A 24,865-nucleotide genomic window follows, 5' to 3' on the forward strand; every position below is an offset into this window, starting at 1 on the left:
CGCTTGGCGGCGGATGCGCCGATCCTCGCGTGCTGACGTCACTCGGGCTGCGCCTGGACACCTCGCACGTGCCACATGTCCCTGCGCCAACCATCTTCGCCACAGGCGCTGCACCGTGGACACATCCCTATGGGTATCGGCTGCGATTTGACGAAGCGACCAACCTGCCCTTCTTAGCCCGATCACCATACCCCTCGTAAAATCGTCCGTCTGCTGGAAATGCCTCCGTTGACGGCGGCCTGGCATTCTTAGCTATACACGTGTCCTGTGGCACACGACAACACGTTCTACAATGACTGTCGGCTGAGAAATCACGGAACGAAGTGGGCCATTCGCCAACGCCGTGTCCCATTTATCGTTCGCTACGTGCGCAGCACAGCGGCGGATTTCACATCATGAGCATACCTCAGTAACGTCAGTCTACCCTGCAATTGGCATAAAGTTCTGACCACTCCTTCTTGGTGTTGCATTTGCTCTGTCAGTCAGTGTATTTCCATAAACTATACAGCTCTTGATAGGAAGTCTGTAAGAGGGATCACCGATGGAAAAGTTCGCGGAACAACCGAATTTCACGATGATGCTAGTCAATAGTGAATAAAGAATGTGAAAAATCCTGAAATAAACAATTACCGTAATCTGATGGAAACAACACGCGGTTTTATTAGGAAAATAACCTTACACAGGTGTTACGCTTCGCGCCTCTTAATGATTAGTTTAATGCACACGACTTAGACTATTACCGTAACCTAAAACATTGAAATTACACGGCATTTCTCGGAAGTGAAACGCTACAAACAGAATCTATATGAACGTTCAGCGTATGAACCTCATGGAAAATTTGAGAACTCGTTTGTCACCTTCGCAACACTCTAACGTCTCGGCCAATCGGCGAACTAAGGAAACATGCCCAGTGCGTACATATAGGTACGGGGTGTGGGTTACTGTTGTCACATCCTAGTTCGTGAACCATGAGCAACGGCTGAGTGGCCTAGTAAGTAGTCCTGAGAGTTGGGATACCAGTTGCTACGGAATGGGAGTGGGCACCTCGGACATATTCTGAGTCATGGCCTTCCTTGTGCTCAGGCGGCTAGGACTTTACAATCCACCGGTGGTTCATAACCCGTTAGAGGAGAGATCCTCACTTGGATCATGTGTAAGTAGGGTAGCATCCTGCTTCATGAATTTACCGAGCTCAGAACACTTTAAGCAAGTCTCGGACCTATGGGAGTAACGGAGTCCCACTCTCATTTGACAGGCGAGGGACTCCTTGGAAAAAACTTGGACAACGAAATGGAATTCGATGGGGAGTTATCAATATTAATGGGGATTACGGAAGAAAGAAAGTAGAGCTGGCTGAGTCAGCAAAGAGGATGCATCTGGATGTGTTAGGAGTAAATGCTATTCGGGTAAGGGGAGATAACGACGACGAAATAGAAGATTATAAAGTGTACTTGACGGATGTTAAAAAAGGAAGAGCGGAGTGTGGGGTGCAGATAAGGATGAAGTTGACAAGTATTATGAAGCATTGAGCGACATCGTAGTCAGGATCAACAGGAAGGATAGGATAGTGCTAATGTATGATTTCAATGCGAGAGCTGGAAATAGAACTGAAGGATACAAAAGGGTGATTGGTAATACGAATGGGAAGCGTTTGCTGGACTTCTGTGCTAGTATGGGTTTGGTAGTTAAGAATACATTTTTCAGGCATAAGACTATTCACCGCTACACATCAGAGGGTAGAGGTACCAGATCCATAATAGATTATATCTTAACCGGCTTCAAATTCAGGAAATCTGTTTGGGATGTAAGGGTTTTTCGGGGATTTTTCGACGAAACAGACCACTATCTGCTCTGTAGTGAACGAAGTATCTCGTGACATAGGACAGATAAAGTTAAAACTACCTGAAAACGAATAAGGGTAGAAAATCTCCAGGACGAGGAATTTAGACAGAAGTACATGGGTATGACTAGTGAGAAGTTCCGAACAGTGGACAGTAAGCAGGTTCAGGATATAGAAAGAGAATGGGTGACATACAGGGATGCTGCAGTAGAAAGAGCAAGGGAATGCCAATGAACAACTATGTGCAAAGAATGGGAATAAGCGAACAAATTGGTGGAATGATGAAGTGACAGCAGCTTGTAAACGTAAAAAGAAGGCTTATCAGAAATGACTTCAAACAAGAGCAGATGCTGACAGGGAATTGTACGTTGATGAAGGAAACAGAGCGAAAGAAATAGTTGTTGAATCCAAAAAGAAGTCGTGGGAAGATTTTGGTAATAACCTAGAAAGGCTTGGTCAAGCAGCAGGGAAACCTTTCAGGGCAGTAATAAAGAATCTTAGGAAGGGAGGGAAAGAGGAAATGAGCAGTGTCCTGAGTAATTCAGGTGAACTCATAATAGATCCCAGGGAATCACTGGAGAGGTGGAGGGAATATTTTGAACATCTTCTCAATGTAAAAGGAAATCACCGGGCGAGTTGGCCGTGCGCGTAGAGGCGCGCGGCTGTGAGCTTGCATCCGGGAGATAGTAGGTTCGAATCCCACTATCGGCAGCCCTGAAGATGGTTTTCCGTGGTTTCCCATTTTCACACCAGGCAAATGCTGGGGCTGTACCTTAATTAAGGCCACGGCCGCTTCCTTCCAACTCCTAGGCCTTTCCTATCCCATCGTCGCCATAAGACCTATCTGTGTCGGTGCGACGTAAAGCCCCTAGCAAAAAAAAAAAAAAAAAGGAAATCATCCTTGTGGTGTTGTGAACAGCTAAGCTCATGAGGAGGAGGAAAATGATGTTGGTGAAATTATGCTAGAGGTAGTGAAAGGATGGTAAATAAACTCCATTGTCATAAATCAGCAGGAATAGACGAAATTAGACCTGAAATGGTGATGTATAGTGTGAAGGCAGGGGTGAAATGGCTTCATAGAGTAGTAAGATTAGCATGGAGTGTTGGTAAGGTAACTTCAGGTTGGACAAAAGCAGTAATTGCACCTATCTATAAGAAGGGGAACAGGAAGGATTGCAACAACTATCGAGGCATCCTCTTGATTAGTATACCAGGCAAAGTCTTCACTGGCGTCTAAGAAGGGAGGGTGCGATCACTGGTTGAGAGGTAGTTGGATGAAGACAGGTGTGATTTCAGATCACAGAGGGGCTGCCAGGATCAGATTTCCAGTATGCGTCAGGTAATGGAAAAATGTTACGAGAGAAATACACAATTGTGTTTATGTTTCGTAGATCTAGAGAAAGCATATGACAGGGTACCGAGGGAAAAGATGTTCGCCATACTTAGGGACTATAGAATTAAAGGTAGGTTATTAAAATCATACGAAGGCATTTATGTTGGCAATTGGGCTTCAGTGAGAATTGATGATAGAATGAGTTATTGGTTCAGGGTACTTACAGGGGTTAGACAAGGCTGTAATCTTTCACCTTTGCTGTTCGTACTTTACATGGATCATCTGCTGAAAGGTATAAAATGGCAGGGAGTGATTCAGTTAGGTGGAAATGTAGTAAGCAGTCTGGCCTATGCTGACGACTTGGTCTTAATGGCAGATTGTGCCAAAAGCCTGCAGTCTTGGAACTTGAAAATAGGTGCAATGAGTATGGTATTCTTGGAACTTGAAAATAGGTGCAATGAGTATGCTATGAAAATTAGCCTTTTGAAGACTAAACTGAAGCCAGTAAGTAAGAAATTCAACAGAATTGAATATCAGATTGGTGATAATAATAATTTAGTGTGGCTATTCCTAGCCGCGTGCAGCCCTTGTAAGGCAGACCCTCCGATGAGGGTGGGCGGCATCTGCCATATGTAGGTAACTGCGTGTTATTGTGGTGTAGGATAGTGTTATGTGTGGTGTGTGAGTTGCAGGGATGTTGGGGACAGAACAAACACCCAGCCCCGGGCCATTGGAATGAACCAATGAAGGTTAAAATCCCTGACCTGGCCGGGAATCGAACCCGGGATCCTCTGAACCGAAGGCCAGTAAGCTGACCATTCAGCCAACGAGTCGGACAGATTGGTGATACAAAGCTAGAACAGGTCGATAATTTCAAGTATTCGGGTTTTATGTTCTCGCAGGATGGTAATATAGTAAGGGAGATTAAATCAAGGTGTAGTAAAGCTAATGCAGTGAGCTCGCAGTTGCGATCAACAGTATTCTGTAAGAAGGAAGTCAGCTCCCAGATGAAACTATCTTTACATCGGTCTGTTTTCAGACCAACTTTGCTTTACGGGAGCGAAAGCTGGGTGGATTCAGGCTATCTTATCCATAAGTTAGAAGTAAGAGACATGAAAGTAGCGAGAATGATTGCTGGTACAAACATGTAGGAACAGTGGCAGGAGGGTATTCGGAATGATGATATAAAGGCTCATTTAGGAATTAACTCGATGGATGAAGCTGTACGCATAAACCGGCTTCGGTGGTGGGTTCATGTGAGGCAAATGGAGGAGGATAGGTTACCTAGGAGAATAATGGACTCTGTTATGGAGGCTAAGAGAAGTAGAGGGAGACCAAGACGACGATGGTTAGACTCGGTTTCTAACGATTTAAAGATAAGAGGTATAGAACTAAATGAGACCACAGCAGTAGTTGCAAATCGAGGATTGTGGCGACGTTTAAGTAAATGTATAGAGGCTTGCAGACTGAACACTGAAAGGCATAACGGTCTACAGTGTTAATGTATGTATGATGTAAAAATCAATAAACAGTCAAATAATCTGCGGTCATTCATCTGTAGACAAAACCAAGTCAGCATAAAAGGAAATACATTGTAATAGTCCCACTCTGATAACGCAAATTAAATTTTAGTTTATGATAAACTGCGAGTTGTCTATACATTGTACTATAATAATAATTCTATCTTTACTGAAATCATAAAAAATATTAAAATATCATTCATTCATGTCTTATTTGCCTGAATAATTATAAACGCCAAATAAACAGTTAGTTGCTGACGGTAAAATTTTGTAGGTAATTTAAACAAGAATTATGTAAATCGGTTCAGTAGAAACCGCAGGTGGACTGTCCAAAGTATATAGATAAATTAAAATGTTCATATTCATTTTCTAAGTAATCATAAAGTTTTGCCAGGCAACTGTGCTCGCTGTCATGCACAGCTGTGTTAGTGAAGAGTAAAGTTAGAAACGTAGCATCTTTTTAAGCCTGCCTTCGGGTATTTTATAGGAAACAGCAATTCCTGAGAAATAAAGTTAATTTGCAAGTAGCTGAATCTTTAATGTGCTAACAGTCCCGCATGTTCCTTATGCTGTACATTTTATGCGAAGTTTAATTCTGCTAAATATGTTATGATTTAGATTATTGCCTGGCTGAGTTGCTCAGACTGTTGAGGCGCTGGCTTTCTGACCTCAACTTGGCAGCTTCCATCTTGGCTCAGTCCAGTGCTGGTAGTCAAATATGTCAGCCTCGTGTCGGTAGATTTACTGTCACTTAAAAGAACTCCTGTGGGACTACATTCCGTCATCTCAGTGTCTCCTAAAACCGTAAAAATTGTTAGTGGACGTAAAGCCATTATTATTATTGTTACGGGGTTACCCGTGGACCAGCAGAGGTGTAAGAAGGTGCTGGTTGGAATAGGTCTCAACTACGAAATTAAAGTTAATTTAAAATTTAACAAAGGTTATATTTGCTTTTCAAGATCAAGAAATAACAAGTATAACAGGCACCCAGTAGCATATCAACAAATTAAGAAAATACAATTACAGTTTGTTACTGGATTTGGGCTTCGAGTCCCGGACTCACAATCCTTGAGCAATGAGCCCACCTTTACCTATGTACAAAGTTCAACAAAGGGGCAGAAAACCCCAATCATGCCAAGGAGCACTTGCTCCCAATTACCCAGTAAAGCCTCCCCGAGGCACACAGAAAATCCACTTTTAAGAAAGAGCAAACCTGCTCTCAAAGTTCAAGCCTATTCAAAGGCCACACCAAACTCCATCTTCAATCTGCCCTCCAGGCACACAAGAACAGAGGTAATAATACCCAACCTACTGAGGCCTATTCAGTAAAGAAACGGGTCAATTACATGGCCCAAAATTCTGAGTTGAATGGAGGCGTAACGTGCACTCCTAATACACTTTTAAAACCTACTTGGCACTAGGCCGCATACACAAGGGCTAATCCCATACTAAAGAGGTGCCTTATATAAGAAGATTTTATTACATTAAGAAAGGAAGAAACGGTTGTGAAAACAAAGTCATCTCAAAACAATAGGAGTGAGAGCTCGAGAGGGTTTAGCACTCTCTATCCCAATTTATAGTTAAAGAGACGAAGTTTTACCAAGTGTCTATTACATTTTAAAGATAGGTTACATGAGAAAAGTTTCGAACCTGCCCCGAGGGTTAAACTGCTGAGCTAGCGAGAAATGAAGTTATTAAATGGCCATTACCTTATGGATGAACTGCTGCCCGAAGAAAGAGGCGCTTCCCGCCTCTGCTACATAATCACACTAGGAGAGATGTTACTGAAGTGGCCCCGAGACCAGAAAATCAGCAGTTTATATACCCTCGTGGAACATTCGAGACCTTTCATGAATGATAACAGCCCGCCCATAAATTTTTATTGGTCGGTTAAAGATTACAAGTCAAAACTGAAGAAGACATCTAGGATTGGAGGAAAATTAATTACAGAAATTACTCATTGGACAAATTCAAAACTGGCGGAAAGAGAAGGGTTATACTGCCAACCCAAACAATGACTGAAAGAAATTTAACAAAGAACAAACTTATGAATACCAAATTTCTTCAAAAAAAATTCCTTCACTTCGCACTAGGGTGCACAATTGTGGTTCTTAAGTAGTGCCATCTACAAGAGAATGTTCACACTTCTTACTACAGAGCAAACAAATACAAATCGAAACAGACATAGTTCAGAATACTTCAAAATTTACAGTAGAGACATATTCTGAGAAACATTAGAATTAATATGGTTGTTAAAGTTCAGGCTTTCTCCAGTAGAGGAGTTTCAACTGGCGCAATGTTTGAATTAGCGGCGTGGAGGTGTACCGCCCGGTACAATTATTATTATTATTATTATTATTATTATTATTATTATTGTTATTATTATTATTATTATTATTATTATTATTATTATTATTATTATTATTATTATTATTATTATTATTATTATATAGATTATTGATCCTGCGGATAGAAGGCAGTACGATTGTAAGGTGGCTGCCCAGTGTAGTGAGCCAGTGCTGTGATATGAACATATGAATTGCTATTTTCCGTGTCTTTCACATCATTTATACCTTTTTGTGTGATTGCGGTTTAATTATCCTAATCCACAATGAAGCGACTTTTTCTTTGTGTAATAGGGACTTAGCGTTTAGATAAAGAATTCTCAAAAGAGAAAGTAGTAGCCCTATGGAGGTTAACCAGTAATCAAAGAAAAAAAAATGAAAAATTTGAATGCCCACACCTATACGACATCAATGCATGTTGGTTCGTAATTCCAATGGCTGTTTGAGTTCACAAGTTGTTATTACAGCATCTAATCTAGCTGTGCTAATTAAAGCACTTCTTACGTCATCCGCAACAAATCTATCTACGTATCTCCACACGTTGAATGTCATAAACAGGATGTCCTTGCAAAAGGCTCCAATATTTACGATGTTTCAATAATTTACGGAGGGTCATATGCAAGAAAAGACGAAAATTCTTTGCTACCTATGCATCGGCCGTAAATGACTGCAAATGTGGTACATGTATGATGGTGCACAGGTCCATTTACGTCGTAGGGTTAGGCGACACCTAACATGGATCTTCCACGAGCGATAGATTGGTCGGGGAGGACCAATTCCTTGGCCTTTCCGCTCGTCTGACCTAACCTTTTAGATGTTTGGCTTTGAAGACATGTTAACACCATGGTGTCTGCGGTCCCCGTAAATGATTTGGATACACTACGAGAACATGTGATGAACATGCATGTGATGAAATCCGGCAACGAATGCGCGATTCCATGCGGTAGAGGGTGGAAGGGTACATTGCAATGGATGACGGTCACATCGAGCACATGTTGTGAAGAGTAGATCACAGACAATGTGATCATTGATGATAGTGGTGACGGACCATAACTCCGAATATACTGGATTTGCGACAAGTGCTTATAGGACCGTTTCCCTTCGTTTGTTGCATGCTACCTTGTGTGTCAATATTGGAACCTTTTTGAAGGACACACTTCGAGCACATGTTGTGAAGTGTAGATCAGAGACAAAGTGATCATTGATGATAGTGGTGACGGACCATAACTCCGAATATACTGGATTTGCGACAAGTGGTTATAGGACCGTTTCCTTTCGTTTGTTGCATGCTGCTTTGTGTGTCAATATTGGAACCTTTTTGAAGGACACTCTAAATTTGCATCTTATGCAGCATCCTTTACTTTTTCAATATTGGAAAGTATCCCGCAGCGAATAGATGCTAAACCTGCGGCCACTGAATTAGGCAGGTGAGGAAAACTGCGCTGTTGTCAGATGGTCGAGAGTCGCTTACCTATGAGCACGGATTGGCAACGCTGACCGTGCAATGTTGTCATATCGAAGCCGGTCCGCTCCAGATCCACGTATTCTTTAAAGTAGTTCTCTTTTCTATATTACACAGTCCAACATATAGTCAAATATTTAAAGTTATATTGTAAATCATAAACAAATCTATATATACATATAAAAAATGTTTGTTTGTATGTCTCGAATGGACTCAAAAACTACTGGACCGATTTCGCTGAAAATTTCACACTTTGTTCTTATTACCCCTGGGAGGGTTTAGGAAATCTAATGGGAAGTTCCGCATATGTGGTGGGGGTGAGAAGAGTGGAAAAAGAAGTAGGGGAAGGTAAGTAAACCGCATAATAAGTCGGATCACTGGGTTGCCTAACCAACATTATGTAAAGATTATGATGCGTTTCTTAAAATGTGTCTTCTTCTTCTTCTTCTTCTTCTTCTTCTTCTTCTTCTTCTATAGACGGAATATAAGAATGAAAAGTCTTAGTTCAGTCCCCATGGCATAGGGGGTGAGAAGGATTGAAGAAAGAAATATCGAAAATGACAGAGATTACGGGTGAATGTGTGCGTATGTTTCAGCATAGCTTTCAGCCAAATTAGATACACATATACTTAATACCTGGAAAAATTACTGTAGGGGAAAGAAACCCCTAGCACCCCTAAAGGGAGGGGTGAAATGTAAAAATCCGAAAAATGACCGATATTAGTGGTGAGTTCATAGTCTTTGGGTAGATGAGATGAACCGTGACACTCTGGATGCCGTTTGAGCCTAAGTTCATTCCCAATCGGGATGGGGGTTAGAAGGGGTGAAAGGAATGTCCAAAATGACCGAGATCAAGAATGCACGTGTGCATGTTACAGCATGGCTCTCAACCAAACATGATACTCATATGACTTCCTGTTTGGGAAAGAAAACTGTAGGGTAAGACACCCCTACGGGCGGGGGTTGAAAGGGGGTGAAATATTAAAATGATAGAAAACGACCAATATTAAAAGTTAAAAAGATGTATGTTAATAAAATAGTTTTTCTTTATTTAATTAAAAGGTTTACAAAATCTAACGCGGTTGAATTAATAAACGCGGGTGAAGCCGCGGGCAGCTACTAGTATTTTAATAACACTGATACAGATTAATGCGCAATCCAAAAGTACCCTGTTCTCTGTCCTGAGCTGGCACACGCGACCCGAACGACCTCAGCTAGTGGCATTTATATGCCCACTTTCTGGGCCATTTCCAGGAAACTAAAAGACCCATGGAAACATGTTTCCGATACAAAGATTAAGTCAGACGATTTTCTACGTTTTTCCCGCAGACAACATTTTATTGGTCGAAGAAACAGAAACGTGGCCACTTACGAAAAATTTCAATACATGATTTTTCGAATTTACATTTGTTCAAGTTTTTATTCTTTATGATTATTTTAATTGGTTTTTGTGGAAAATAGTTATACCGCTTAAATTAGCAGGCTTTCCTGAAGCTTGTAGTATAATTTTTTTCAAAAGTTTAGTGGGTAACATCAGGAGTTTGAGAGAGAACAAACTGCCTCCCACTCCAAAATGATGTGTTCAATTTTACATTTCTTCGCCATTAGCCACATAACCTTGGCAACAGCGTAATTTCTCTGAACCGCCTAATTTGGTGGGCTTGAAATACATAGCAACTGAATTGACATTAAACAACTAATTCGTGGACAACGACAGCAACAAAATTTCTGCTTCCCAATAATACCAGAGAATTCCAGTGCTAATCTCCCACAACACATTGCAAGGCTTCACGTCAAATTAATCTTCAAAATAATATAATGCGAGTAAACATTGTGTTGTTGCCATTTAAAATACCACATGTAGTCAGATAGAAGAACACGTTTCTTGCAGGCGACCTTCAAACAAGACACTAGGTCATTGTTCTCAGCTAGCATTCTAAATGCACATTTTCTCGCCTAGATCTCATGTTAGATTTATTTCACTGCCACTTGAAGGTTATCAAAGAGTCATAGCTGTGGAATTACTGATTTTAAATGTTGAGTAGCCATTAGTGGATACGGCCTTTATGTGAGGCTGGCAGAGAACAAAGAATGGTCACGTAACTCGGCCTTCACCAAAAAAACAAACAAGAATAATTAAATTCCTTGTAATTTGTTCCTGCCCATTACTGGATGCTAAAATAAGAGGAATTGTTGTGAAATGTGCATCAAGGGCTATCAATTAATTATAAAACACGAAGAGAACAAAGCAGAATATGTAAAATAGCTTCAGCTATTATTTAAGCTGGACGTATCGCGTGATTAATTAATTAATTAATTTATTTATGTGGGAAACCAAAGAGGAACCGAATTACAGGGTTCCACAATGATTAATATATTTAAAATGGAGTAGCACAATGCAAAATTAAAAAGATAAATGAAATAGCAATGAAGAAAAATCATCTAATGACAAAAATAGCGGAAGAAGATTAAAACTTCATTCCGGTTCCGTACTGACTTTAAATATCTAAGATAACATTCTAAAAGGACTTAATTGCATAAAGTCGACATGTTCAATACATGTTTGCCATTTGATAAAAGCTCTGTATAAAAAGCTGCATAGGACATGTTTCGACCTAGCCTAGAGGCCATCGTCAGCTAAAATAACATAAAGAAGAAAGACATATAAAACCAGCGATACATAAAAAACTTGAGATGAAATAGAATCAACAAATGCAATGGAAATCTATGTTTAAAATATATATAGCTTCAATCATAAAATACAATCAACAAAAGCCATGGAAATATGTGTTTAACATTCTGTTAACAGTCTTCACAATTTTTAAGTATTTCCTCCAGCCAACAAATAGTTGTATTACATACGGTTGAACCCACACTTACAACTAAATTCGTCCAAGTTCGAAGCTATGTACATTTTAAACACAGATTTCCATGGCATTTGTTGATTGTATTTTATGATTGAAGTTATGTACATTTTAAACATAGATTTCTATTGAATTCGTTGCTTGTATTTTTACTCAAGTTTTTTATGTATCACAGTTTTTTGTATATGTCTTTCTTTTTTGTGTTTTATTAGCTGATAATGACCTCTAGGGTAGGTCGAAACATGTCCTATGTAGCTTTTTAGACAGACCATTTATCAAGTAGCAATCGTGTATTTAACAGGTGGACATTGTACAATTAAATTATTTTCGAATAGTATCTTAGATATAAAACATAAAGGCAAAAGAAAAAGAAAGAATAAAATTAAGGATTGAAAAAACGAAGAGAAGAACTTATAGTTAGGCACACCAAGATAAATACAGATATGAAACATTAGTAAAGGTATGGTACGGTAAAAAATAAATAAATATTTCGTTATGTACAATAGAGGGGACACCAATGAGAAGAGAAGAAACGAATATGAAGGAAATGAGCTAGGTTAAGGAAGAATCGATAAGGAGGCATACGAAGACAAAATGTCCAAGTTCCTGTTAGAGGATAAACATTTAAGGAGGGTTGGAATGCGGATAAATACAGTTCTTTGAACAAAAGGGAGGCGGGTATATGGAATATGAAGGGGTAGACTTATCCTGGTTTTGCGAGTTGGGATATGTAGGGAAAAGAAGGATGCAGTTTCAGGAGAACGAAATAAACAGTGGGCAAAAATTTGGGGGATTTTGCTCTGGATTTCCATGTTTAGTCGAAAGAAGTAATTATATCGTGCACAAAATACAATGTTTACCTCTGCTATGATTGGCTGGTTCTTAAAGTTAACGTAAAATTAACCGCAAGAGCTTGGAGTTTGCAATCCCTTAATTTTACGGACTCGCAGTTAAGTTTACGTCGGCGCCTTGTGAATGGTTCCATTAGATAAGATGGCCGCTAACTTCTGAGTTAACGTTAATTTTAAGTTTACGTTACGTTACGTTTGCATTGTGAATGAGGCTATAGAGATCAATGTATTGCTTGTTAGCAATAGACCAGATTTCACAGCCTACGGTGTCCGACTCGTTGGCTGGATGGTCAGCGTACTGGCCTTCAGTTCAGAGGGTCCCGGGTTCGATTTCCGGCCGTGTCGGGGATTTTAACCTTCATCGGTTAATTCCAATGGCCCGGGGGCTGGGTGTTTGTGCTGTCCCCAACATCCCTGCAACTCACACACCACACATAACTCTATCCTCCACCACAATAACACGCAGTTACCTACACATGGCAGATGCAGCCCACCCTCATCGGAGGGTCTGCCTTACAAGGGCTGCACCCGGCTAGAAATAGTTACACGAAATTATAATTATTATACTGCCTACGGTCTGTGTTGAGCCGGGAGTAAACTATGCTATTTCAGGTGAAGACTGGTAGTAGTGTATGCAGTACAGTACGAGCTGCAGCTAATGTTGACGTTTCATGTGGAATGCATATCTCTCCGAGTTAGAATATTGTGGCATTGATTCAGGGTGGACATAAACAAGCATCAGTATCACGCATCGACCCAATGTGTAGTGTCAAAAACGTGGAAAAGTACCGTGAGACCAATACTGTGACTGACAGAGGGTGACAACGCCACGTGAGATCGCGAGTGGAAGGTAAACATAGTGTAATTTTAGTTAATGTCGCAAATATTACATTTAATCTGAATACCATTGGTGTATATAAACCAGAAAATGGCAGTAGTAATCCGTATTGACGATTTAGAATCGGATTTTTTCTTAACCACTGGGAAAAAATGATTTGTTAGTTGGGGATGCAAATATAGATATGTTGGTGGAAGAGAAAGATCGTCTTCAGTACCTGCATGTCTCCTATCCAACAACTTTAAAATATGCAATCGGAAAATTTCAATATCTGGTTGTATTAAAACATTTTCATTGTATTTTCACAAATATTGATACTCACACGTACAGGAGTAGCAATATCTTATTTACAAGGTGCATAACTTTGCTTCCGCCGTTCTGCCCCCAACATTGGAGGCTTTAATGAAACATATTACTTACACATGTATCATTAAAAGTAGTGTCCGTCGCTGGCCACGACTTTCTCCAATCTTTCGGACAGTGTTCTAATCCCGTGTCGAAAAATTGTTCATCTTTTGAAGCGATCCACGAATCGATCCAGTTTGTGACTTCTTCATGAGATCGGAAGTGTCGGTCAGCTAGGCCATGCGCCATTGATCGAAGCAGGTGATAATCAGAGGGAGCAATGTTTGGAGAATACGGCGGATGGGGTAGGACGTCCCATTTTAACATTCCCAGGTATGTTTTGACCTCTTTTGCAACGTGGGGTCGAGCGTTGTCGTGCCTCTCGCTGTATTGCGGCCGTTTGTCTTTCAGTGCTATGCTCAAACGCATTAATTGCGTTCGATAACGAGCACTTGTGATTGTTTCACCGGATTTAACACATCATACAAAGGTAGTACACGACGCCGAGCTGGTCCCACCAAATGCAGAGCATGATCTTGGAGCCGTGAATATTCGGTTTTGCCGTCGACGTTGAAGCATGGCCGGGATATCACCATGATTTTTTGCGTTTAGGGTTATCGTAATGAACCTATTTTTCGTCCCCCTTCAACGTCTCTTGGTTTCAACTCATACGAGACCCAAGTTCCTTCTTTCTGAATCATGCCCATGGTCTTGGGACGTTTTTAAATGGCTTGCTGTATCACTCCCACTGATCGTGCCAATTCTTCTTGAGTTTGACACGAGTCTTCACTCAGCAATGTCTCCAATTCTGCATCTTCGAAAACTTTCTCTCTTCCACCAATATGCCGGTCTTTGACGTTAAAATCAGCGTTCTTGAAGCGTTGAAACCACTCACGACACGTTCTTCCACTAATAGCGTCCTCACCATACGTACGTGAGAACATTCGGTGAGACTCAACCGCTGTTTTCTTCATATTGAAACAAAACAGTAACATCTTCCGCAAATGCCGAGAATTTGGCTCGTACACTGCCATGCTCAATCAACTTTATGATGCAGACACACATCGACTAAGTTTGAATGGGGTTATGTTGACCGAGGTCCTTGCTAACTGCCTGACGTCTGCGATCTGTTTCGTACGTACCGTTGTCCTCATCCATCGGCAAACGCCGGAAGCAAAGTTGTACATCTTGTAATTGTTCACAATTTTAGACATTTCAGGAATGAAGGAAAATGCATTAAATATCTTTAATTTGCATAATTTATCTGTATCGAAAACAGACTGTTACTGAAAAATTATTCGAGGAATATACCCTTTATGTTTGATGATGGTAACGTTGAAGATTAATGCAATTATTTTATAGACACGTATTCAGAGGCTGTAAAAAAGTGTTCTAATTCTAGTCCGCTTATGCTAGACAGACAGATTACTCCTTTTCAGCTTTGCGATAACGATCAATTTCATTAATAAATTCCTGGTGGTCTACCAGTCCCTTGGTATCCAGTTTTATGCATCCCTTCACATGTACTACAATTCTGAAAGACATCGGTCCCTCTCCCTAAACCGGGGTAATGTAACGAGATGTGCGTTTACAGGCTAGAAGACAACAAGAATCGTGAGCGCCACTATTAATTCCTTAAGGGTACCTCGAATGAACCCGTAAATCGAGTACAGACACGCAGAACACGTACTGTAAAACAGGAGGTGGACGCACCGACCGGGAACACGGTACTGTATAGGCTGGGAAGTGGGCGCCGTAGGTCAAGTGTCGCAGTAGCTCACATGGCAAGCGGGAGGGCGGGTGGTGGATATGTGATACTGGCCAGTGCTTGAGGCAGGAGGTTCGAATCCCACATAATATTTTTCTTTAACAACCAGTTGCCTAGGATGTGGTAAGGTTGCATACTTGATAGCTTCCAAGGAATGATTTGTTTATTTGACCTTGTAAAAGACTGTATGTAGCGTTGCATTGGGTGTGGTGCTGGGTTGGACGAGGATGAGGAGATGATGGTCTGTGGCTAGTTAACTACGTAGTACATGTTCCAAGCTTCGTAGACTACAGGTAGGGCAAAGTATGCCCCATTGGAACGATAACAACATGCAATGGCAGGTAAGTATGTAGCTGTGCGAACTCCCCTCTTTCGAAGCAATTCACAACACATAGTTTATTCACTACCTCGAGATGTATTCCAGCGACGAGTATGTGGATATATTACTTATCTATGGAGAAGCTAGACAGAATGCATACCAGGCACAACGCCTGTACCAAGAACGCTATCCGGATAGACTACAACAGACGGGCATGGCATTTCGGAGTGTGGAAAGACGCCTGCAGGATACTGGATCCCTGGAAAGGACACGGCCTGTTCGAGATCATCCCGTGACGTCTGCTGACAATGAAGAGGTCGTGCTGGACGCTATCCAGCTTAACCCTCATACTAGCACACGGGAGACGAACATCAGCCGAGCGTCTGTTATGCAGATATTACATACCCACCGGTTTCACCCGTACCATCTGCACTTGCACCAGGAGCTCCATGGTCATCATTTCGATTGCCGGGTGGCGTTCTGTCAATGGATCCTTCAGCATGTGGACACTATTCCTGCTTTTCTAGCGACACTTATATTGGTCGAAGTACTATTCCACAACAATTGAAGCGTTAATCTCCATAATATGCATTACCAGAATGTGCATAATCCCCATAGGGTGCGACAGACAGCTTTTCAGGTAGAGTTGGGCGTGAATGTATGGTGTGAAACCATGGGTGACCACGTCATCGGCCTCCATTTCTTTGAGGGTCACCCATGCGCCATAACCTCCCCTTGTAAGCAAACCTTAAGTGGCATCATTGTAGAACCAACAGATCTGGTTAATCTATTCTCTAAGAAGCCTCGAAAGTGTAGTGTACTGTAATCTGAATACCAACATAATTAACTTGTATCAGTGTCCTTGTAATGGCAAGTCTTGCACCACACACACACACCATTGTGTTTTATCATCTTTTTGTAACTATAACTCCCCTCCCCTCAGTCGGCTGATCCTGGCTACGCTACTGGTTACCAAACGGTATACAATAAATAACTCAACCGGATTGATGAACATATTGTTTGTCTGGGCATTAAGATATGGAAAACTATACAGGACTCTTGAGTTTTTTATTTTGATGAATTTTCAGTTCCGCTATATGAACTTGAGTGCAGCAACTCCATTAAACATGAGTGTATTGTAGATGGCTATGAATTAATGCATAGCAAACAGATTTGAAATTGGATTCAGGAATTATTCTACGTAGCTTGTTCAGTAGTTCTATAGTAGGTACTATTTTACTTCTAATAAACTACAGATGGTGGTCGCAGTCTATTTTAAAATGTATATTTATATAAACGCCCAAATATTTAAAACAATCAACTTGTTTAACAAATTCATAATTGTCAGAGTATTTCTCGGCCGTATAAATAAATCTCCACCTCTCCAGAAAAGTATAAAAACAGACCTTTTAGAGTTGATTGTAAAATAATTACAAAGAAATAATTAAGTTAATATCGAGAGGTCATTCCCCATTTTCTGTAGAATAATATACTGACTTTCCCCTGGGTAAACTAGACCACTATCATCTGCAAATAGAAGCAGATTTGCTTCAAGATCAAGATTGAAGATATCATTTACAAAAATAATAAATAACACAGCCCCAGTACAGAACCCTCAGGTACAGCATCAAAAGAAAATCCCCCTGTGGGTGGGGGCGGTAGAATAACACCCACGGTATCCCCTGCCTGTCGTAAGAGGCGACTAAGGTGCCCCAGGGGTTCTGAACTTTGGAGCGTGGGATGGCGACCACAGGGCCCTTAGCTGAGTCCCAGCATTGCTTCCACTGACTTGTGCCAGGCTCCTCACTTTCATCTATCTTATCCGACCTGCCTTGGTAAACTCTTGTTCTTTTCGACCTCGACGGTATTACGTATGGAGGCCTAGGCAGTCTTTCATTTTCACGCCCTTCGTGACCCTTGTGTTCCTTTGGGCGATACCTTCATTTTTCGGACCCCTTCCATTTTTCTCTCTGATTAGTGTTATATAGAGGATGGTTGCCCAGTTGTATTTCCTCTGAAAACAACAATCACCACCGCCACCTGGCAAAAGAAAAATTTAGTACCATTGATATGAACGAACTGATTTAAATTTCAAACCACTTCAAAGCAATTTCTCTCACTCCTGCCATCTCCAATTTTACAATCAACACATTATAATTAGTTCTAAAAGTCAATAAGAAAAATACAAGCACTAAAATCAGAGTGCAGATTATCTTATACTACGGCTGCAGTTGTGCTAGATCTCCAGAAATCCATACTGTTTATCACAAGAAAAAATATTATATTCGAAACAAGACTTTTGATGTTGTCAACCTATCCCGAAAGTATGAACATCGGCCTGAAGTTGCTAGGTTTCTCTTTACCGATACCTTTGTGTATGGGGACTATTCTGGCTATTCTTAGGCTACCAGGCACATAACCGTTAACTAAAGACAAGTTGATTAATTCCATTTTAGGAGTTACTATACTGCTAATAATAAGAGTTGGTGTCTGACATTTCTTAGAGGGAGGTCCGTTTACTGCCTGCCGAGGCGGGATAAAGGGAGTGGCTGTGTGGTTGCCATGGAAACGAGGGTGGGGCGACTGCGGTTGCCATGGAGATAACACTTCAGAGCAGCTCGTCTTGCTGGGAGTTGCCAAACCTGTCACTGTCACTGATAAGAACCTGATTGTTTGTATAAGAGTGATCGCAAATGGGACGACACTGCCTGGCCAGGTAGTCTACAACAGATCACAGCGGTCAGAATGAAGGAGGGAACAAGTGAGCCGGAAGCGAGGGGTAAGAGTATGTAGAAAGGAATGCTGGAGTGTGGCAACATCGTGAAATGGCACGTGCAGTGCTCCTCCCTCCAACCTTACCTGTCAGACGCCAACTCTTATTATTAGCAGTATAGGACTTCTTTGCATTTCTTCAGAATAAAACTGCTAGAAATATCACCATTAATAGAACTTGAGAAATATCAGCTGGACTCCATAGAGGTATTAGGGCGGATGGTAGGAGCAAGGGGTACCATTAAGTACATATTTCACAACTTTTGGAAGAAATTTAATTTGCATAACTAATGTATTAAGGGCATTGGGTTAGCGGTCCTCAAAGGCTCGTTAACACTAGTCAGAAATCATTTATACTCCTGTAGTCTCCTTTAGCTACGAAGGCTGTTTTATTCCAACCTCCGATGGGCTATAAAAAAGACACATTGACGTAACAAAATTATATTATCACTAAAAGATTAGAATAAAACTACTTATTTTTCTATATAAACGCCAAAACGATTTAGACATTTGTCGTATCGTGACACCAGATTTCCGATTCCTCTGTAAAGATGTCTGTCGCCAGTGAGGTAATACGCGTCTGGACAGCCTCCTGCTCCGTAAAGTCCACCAACAAGACACTTTTATGGTGCCAAAAAATGGCAGCCATTGTTTTCCTGTACGCCAGTGCCAGTTTAAACTTCATTGGCTTATTTGGATAAGAAGGATGCATCCACTGCTTAGACTGTTCTTTGGTTTCTGGAGTTTCATCGGAAGTAACGATAGACTTTCCCCCTCACTACGGTAACGCGTGAGAAATATTACGGCTGGCACAGAGCTTTGTGATCGTCAGTCAACACTGTTGGGACACAACGTGAACTAAGTTTCCAGTATCCTAAGTGTTCAGTCACAATTGTGCACAGAGAATATCTTGTCTGGGATTGCTGTAGAAAGTTCACTGGTCGTAAAGCTTCAGTTGTGGCGTACAAACCAAGCACTGTCGAGACGCACATTATCTCACTGGTGGCAGACTTTTTTTTTTTTGCAAAGGGCATCGGAAAGCTGTTGTCACAGTAAGGCAAATGCCTAAATCGTTTAAGCAATTATTTGGACAAATAAGTATGAAATTACTGAACTTTTAGTGAGAAAATGTCAAGACAAAAATGGATTTAGGAATAACATTCAATGAAGATTTAAGATTCAACGACCATATTCAAAAAATTACTAATAATGCTCTTAAAATGTTAGGCTTCATTATACGGAATTCATTATCATTTCGTCCAGAGACACTATTAACCTTGTTTAACTCATTTGTAAGGTCCAGACTTGAGTATGGCTCAGTTGTTTGGAACCCAATGACCACAAAAAATATCAATCTTATCGAGAGTACTCAAAACAAGTTTTTAAAATTCATGATTTATAAAATCACAGGAAATTACCCAACCTTCATAAATTACTCAGGTATGCTGAAGGAACATGGTGTGAATAGCTTGCGTCACAGACGAAGTTGCAAAGATTTGACTTTCCTGTATAAAATAAGTAATTCTGTAATTGATGACTCAAACATATTGAAATCAATAACATTTTATGTGCCACATAAACTAAGTCGTCCTAGAAATATATTCTTTCTATCAAAGGCTAAGACCGAAATACATAAGAACTCCCCAATGAACAGAGCAATGAGGCTATACAACAATATTCATCCTTATGTTAATATTTTTAGTATGGCTGAAGCTACATTCATTTCGACATGTAACACTGTACTTCTGAACATAATTTAATAGATTATGAAGATTAAAAAAAAGGAAAAATAGTATAAACTTGTTTTTTAAATGTATTACATTCCAAGTGGAAATCCTGTTAAAATAATTGTTTTAAATATTATACTGATTTCAATTAGAATGTATTAGTAATGTAATGATTGAAGGTAATGTATTATTAGTTATATTAACCATAATTATTTTCTTATTTTTTATTTTTTAAATTTTATTTTAGTAATGTGTCTTGTGTGTCAGAGTAATTAAGTTTTAGGATTACTCTAACTAGGTAGTGGTTTTTGTTCTTAATATGTTTTTTAACATGTAAGTAACAATTGTCGTGAACATTGTAATTGGGACTAATGACCTGTTATGTTCACAATAAATAAAAAATAAATAAATAAATAAATAAATAAATAAAATCATTTTGCTATGTCAATGTGTCTTTTTTTATAGCCCATCGGGAGTTGAAAAAACCAGCCCTCTTATACCTTTGTTCTATAAGGAGCTTCTGACAGGTTTCAAAATATTGATCAATACGATTTTTACTGAACAACAAGCATAATACGGTATATTAGTTCTATATAGACAATATATTTTACCCGACCTTGTCAAGCTTCTTTTCATATAAGCTTTGTCTATTCGGCAGCCTCCAAATGGGGGAAACAGAAATAAATTAAGTAATGTGAAATTTTCTCAACGTCTACTGGTGTAAAAATAAAGAATTACTTATGTTTTTATTAGGCGGCTGTCAATCTTTCTACGTGAGGGATCTTTTTGTGTAGCTACTCAGCAACCAAAATATAGTGTATTAAGGCGATCAGCTATTTTATTATTTGTTTTACACTGACTACCAGTGTCCGGCTCCATGGCTAAATGGTTAGCGTTCTGGCATTTGGTCACAGGGGACCCGTGCTCGTTTCCCGGCAGGGTCCGGAATTTTAACCATTTAATTTCGCTGGCACGGGGATGGGTGTACGTGTCATCTTCATCATCATTTAGTCGTCATTACGGCGCGCAGGTCGCCTATGGGTGTCAAATCAAAAGACCTGCATCTGTCGTCGGACACTCCCGGCACTAAAAGCCATACGCCACTTCATTTCATTTCATTACTGACTAGTATTAGAGTTCAGCACTTCGATATTCTCAACACCTACCCCTGAGAACCTCATTATAACACCTCAGATAGCTTTCGACGTATTTTGACTGTGTTCAGTTTGAGTTGTGAAAATGAAAATCCACAGCCTGTTTCGAGTCATTCGACCGGGCCAGGAATGGAATGAAACCCCATCTAGGGGCGAGGATAGGAATTGTGCCGGCTGCCGAGACCTGTCGCACTCTTCTGGAGCAATGATTGACTGACAGATGAAATGATATTGGCGAGTGTTGCTGGAATGAAAGATGATAGGGAAAACCGCAGAACAAAATGTCCCGCCTCCGCTTTGTCCAGCACAAATCTCACATGGAGTGACTGGAACTTGAACCACTGAACCCACCGGTGAGAGGCAGGCGCGCTGCCACCTGAGCCACGGAGTGTTTTTATTGGAGCTGTAGTATTCGTATTTAAGTTTCTTTCTAAGTCTTCCTCTCAGGTGTAGTGGTTAGTGTGATCACCTGCCAGCCCTGGAGGCCCGGGTTCGATTCCCGGCTCTGCCACGAAATTTGAAAAGTGGTACGAGGGCTGGAACGGCGTCCACTCAGCCTCGGGAGGTCAACTGAGTAGAGGTGGGTTCCATTCCCACCTCAGCCACCCTGGAAGTAGTTTCCCGTGGTTTCCCACTTCTCCTCCAGGCAAATACCGGGGTGGTACCTAACTTAAGGTCACGACCGCTTCCTTCGGTGGTGGTGGTGGTGATTATTGTTTTAAGAGGAAGTACAACTAGGCAACCATCCTCTAATAACACTAATCAGAGGGAAAAATGGAAGGGATCCGACACTTCGAAAAATGAAGATATCGACCAAAGTAAGATAAGGGCCACGAAGGGCGTGAAAATAAGACTCCCTAGCCCTCGCAAACCTAATAGCGTCGGGGTCGGAAAAGAACAAGAATTGACCAAGGGAGGTCGGATAGGATAGATAAAAGTGAGGAGCCTGGCACAAGTAAGTGGAAGCAATGCCAGGACTCAGCTAAGGGCCCCGTGGTCGCCAGCCCACGCTCCAAAGTTCAGATCCCCTGGGGCCCTTTTAGTCGCCTCTTACGACAGGCAGGGGATACCGTGGGTGTTATTCTACCACCCCCACCCACAGGGGGAGACCGCTTCCTTCCCCCTTCCTTGTCTAATCCTTCCAATCTTCCCCCCATCCCACAAGGCCCCTCTTCAGCATAGCAGCTGTGGCCGCCTGGGCGAGGTACTTGTCATCCTCCCCAGTTGTATCCCCAACCTAATGTCTCACTCTCCAGGACACTGCCCTTGAGGTGGTAGAGGTGGGATCCCTGGTTGGGTCCGAGAGAAAAAACAACCCTAGAGGGTAAACAGATTAAGAAAGAAAGAAGTTATGTGTCAAGTAAATGTTTGTAGATTTCCTTATTTTGACGTTGATATCTTACGAAGTATTATATAGTTTTAGAGTTAGTGTTGTGTGTGTAATTTGAAGTTTTAATTTTAGAATATCCCATATTGCCCGGGAAGTAGTTAGTCCCTTCATGTAAATTATAAAAATAAGTGACAACTGTGTGTATTCACGCGTCGCCCTATAGGTATGATGTACATGATTCCAACTGTCATTGAGACTGTCATCAATCTGCCTGGCAAACCCGAAAACTGGAGATTCAACACTAATATCGATCGTTTTGGATATTTTCTTTTCTTTTTCAGCCCTTCTCATCCCCTATGGCGATGGTCTTTGGGAGCTTGGACTTAAATGTCATCCGGAGTGTCGCTACTCAACTTAGCGACCCCGAAAATTATGAATTCAACACAAATATAGGTAGTTTTCGATTTTTTAAATGTTACTCCCATACTGGTGAGCCTAAACAAAAGGGAAAATTTCAGGAATGTGCAAAAACGATACATCATGCATTGTAGGCTACTTATGTACAAATGTTACCCCAGTAGCGTATATGAGAAGAAATATTGTTTATTACCGTACGAACATAGAAAACAAATTATTTTTAAACACTGTTGGAATGGGAAAATAATAGATTGTTCGAATGGATAGGTCATGTTCACAGTTCAACTGATGTGATGGAAGTCTCTACTGGAAACAGTGTGCTGGCATAAGAGTTGATGGTTGTGTCTTGGAAGAAGTCTCAATTATGAAAGGAATTCGCCAAGACTGTATTCTTTCCCCCATGCTTTTCAACATCTATTCAGAAAATATTTTTCGAGATGATCTTTACGGAAAGACTCAAGGAGTTGTAGTTAATGGTTTCATCATAAATAACATCAGGTACGCCGATGACACCGTGCTACTTGCAACCAATCTCCAGGATCTACAGGAACTACTTAAGAGGGGAACGTTCATGAAATGGGCCCAAAATGTCAATTTTCAATTTATCTTTTATTTAATAGTAGAGCTCGTTGACAATATGGTCCCAAAGTTTCAAGGATGAAATTGCATCCTAACTGCCTGAAAAATAATAATTAAATGTGTGACGCGACCTTACTGCCACGCCCACTTTTGAACCATTACTTCAATACTAGCTCGGTGAAGAACGATTCCGTGGATTTCTTTCAAGCAAACTTGCATGGGATACATCTAGAAGGCGGTGATACATACTATTTGGTTTTATATATCATCTATGACTGTGTTCCACATCTTAGAAACAATACCAGACCAGCTGCTTTGTTTATGAAGAAGCAATAAATTCCTGTTTTGCCTTCTGCTACTGACGGAGATTTATGCAAGTGTTCGATTCTTTCATCATTCAATAATGCTATGGTCACAAAGAGTGTATAGAAGCCTGGATAAACTGATTTTGCAGAAGATTGTGAACGCAAGACATGAGAAACAAACCAGGAATGAGGTTAGGTCCGAAGTAAGAACTGTATCGGATACATATTTTGACATGGTGTAAACAGATGAACAACCCATTCCTTATATGTGCCACATTAGCTGCTGTAAATATCTACAAGCTCAGAGGGATAATAACCCCAACATCCACAAGCAGAGGCTTCCAAAATGTATCCTAGATGTTGTCAAGCCCACTTACAGGTTTCTGGCCGATCCTCAACTTCTCAAAAAGTGTGTTCTTGGCAAAACCCAAAACCAAATGAATCTCTAAATTGACTCGTAAGGAAACGATGCCCTAAAACCACATTTTCACCTGCTACAGTTGTCAGAATTGCAACGTATGATACAGTTCTTGTATTTAATGGCGGAAACTTAGTGTGGATGAAGGTATTAGGCTGTAAGGTAGGAATTTTCACTCAAGACATCTTGAGAAAAATAGATTTACAGTGCCTCTCTGCAGCTGAAGAGTCAGTTGAAGTCCTGATAAAGCATAGAAGGCAGAAAACAAGAAACCAAAAGAGAAGTCTTGAAGGAAAGGAGGACACTCAGTACAGTTCTGGATATTTTCATAAACAGAACTGCAAGAAAAAAAGTAAGATCAACTTTAAAGTGCATTTTCTCAGGATCAGCATTTCCGTTATTAAAGTACACCTTTCTCAGAAACTGGAAAAGATACAGCCATGATTTTTGTCATCCCCATTGCTGTGTGTGTAACAAATATATACACAGGGCTAAATTTTAATATCATTTCTGTACGCCGAGATATACAAGAAAAAATATAGATTTTTTATGGATAGTTTTTCAGTTTACAAAATATTTAAACATTAAATTAATTAAATATCATTGTATTTAAAAATGCTTCTGTGGAGTTGTTTCTATACATTTTAAGGTTACACTGTACAATTTTGCCGACAATTT

The sequence above is a fragment of the Anabrus simplex genome, chromosome 4 (assembly GCF_040414725.1).
Source record: "Anabrus simplex isolate iqAnaSimp1 chromosome 4, ASM4041472v1, whole genome shotgun sequence".
Lineage (NCBI taxonomy): Eukaryota > Metazoa > Arthropoda > Insecta > Orthoptera > Tettigoniidae > Anabrus > Anabrus simplex.